Genomic DNA, 1776 nt, shown 5'->3' on the forward strand with positions numbered 1-1776 from the left:
CCTGGGTGTCAATGAAAATAAAGCTCGAGATTCAGCGCTGTGAAACCAGTAATTCAGTCACACATAATCACCAAGAAAAATCTGTTTCGAGTTCTACAAAAAAGTCTGCGAAGGATAGCACTGGAAAGCCACACATTTAACATGAGCAGCGAGAGTCGTCATTTTTCGTATTACGTCCTTCTGGAGTGTCCGGGAAACTTGACCGTCACTATTTGCTTACTGCACCAAAGACGTGGAAGTCGGTTCTCCTCGTTCAATAACTAATACATATTTCCAGTTTACTTCAGAAGTTTGAGGAATCCTCGGAAACACTTTCTTCATTGAAAATAAGATCCAACTTGCTACATATGAGATAGTTTGTGGCAAATTGCCTGCCGGCCGGAGTGGCCGTGCGGTTCTAGGCTCCACAGTCTGGAGCCGAGTGGCCGCCACGGTAGCAGGTTCGAATCCTGCCTCGGGCATGGTTGTGTGTGATGTCCTTAGGTTAGTTAGGTTTAATGAGTTCTATGTTCTAGGCGACTGATGACCTCAGAAGTTAAGTCGCATAGTGCTCAGAGCCATTTGAACCAATTGCAAATTGCCTACTCGAAACTCTTGCTCTATGTCACTTTCTTCTCAAATTAAATTTCTATTTCTGGCAACGGTATCAGTCAGTCTGAGAAATCATTCGTACCAAAAATTGCTCATCAATGCAGTGTTGTTGTACACTATTTAGTAACAACTTTCAGCAAATGAAATGCATCGAGAAACTGAAAAACGGACCCCTTTTGTTGGAACAGCTGCGGAGCAATTTCAGTCGTAGAAACGTAGTTACATTTTTGAATTACGCATTCTCAGCCTCTCTCAGGAAACTTCAAGGTTCCCAAATTAACTGACGAACAGAAATTATAAAAATTGATGAGACCAGGGGTCTCGTATCTGACAGATGAGAACAAAAAATGTTAAGCACCATTCTGCGTTCGAAAAACAGAAAAAGTGTGTAGCGTAAGCTATGAGAAAGCTACAGGCATTCCATACTTCCTGTGTAGCAGTCATCATCCTTTGAAAGCCGAACGATCTCTAATGGGATTTGAAGGCTTCGCGCTGCCGTTGGTAATGACGAAGGCAGGAATGATAAAAAGAGCGCTATCCGTTCCACGAGAAGCTTACTGCGGGCCACCATGTGATTTCAATGAAAAATTTGTTGGCTGTGTTTCATGAATACAGGAGAAGACTGAAGGCACTAAAGTGTGAATTTTGCACATAAATAAACCCGAACGCCCTATGCTGTACCAATGGAAATTAATTACTTTCACTAATAAATCAAAATTTGTATATAAAATCTTTAGCAGTAATAGAAATCTATGTATGACCTCTTCACAAGCAACATTTTCTTTTTTTCGTGTAAAGTGAGATTTTATGCTTCTTCAAATAAGTGATACGTTATGCAGTGCTGAGAATTCTTTCTTAATAAATTTCTGATGTATGTGAGGACTCGAAAAGATTGATGTGCCTTGTTCCTGGCTTAGACGTAATCTGGAGAGTCAGTTGGATTTTGGAATCGAAATACACTCTAGGATAAAAGAAAATAAAAAATAAAATAAAAAAATAAAATATCACGCTCCACGAAGGAAATGTCGGAATGGGACGGAAATCGTTAGGTGTGACGTACATGTACAGAAAAACGAATTGTTACAATTAAAAAAAAGGATGATTTATTCCAGAGAAAGAGCTTCACAAGTTGAGAAAGTCAGTAATGCATTGGTCTACCTCTGGCCCTCAAACAAGCATTTATTC

This window comes from Schistocerca gregaria, chromosome X, assembly GCF_023897955.1.
Source record: "Schistocerca gregaria isolate iqSchGreg1 chromosome X, iqSchGreg1.2, whole genome shotgun sequence".
NCBI classification, from domain to species: Eukaryota; Metazoa; Arthropoda; class Insecta; order Orthoptera; family Acrididae; genus Schistocerca; species Schistocerca gregaria.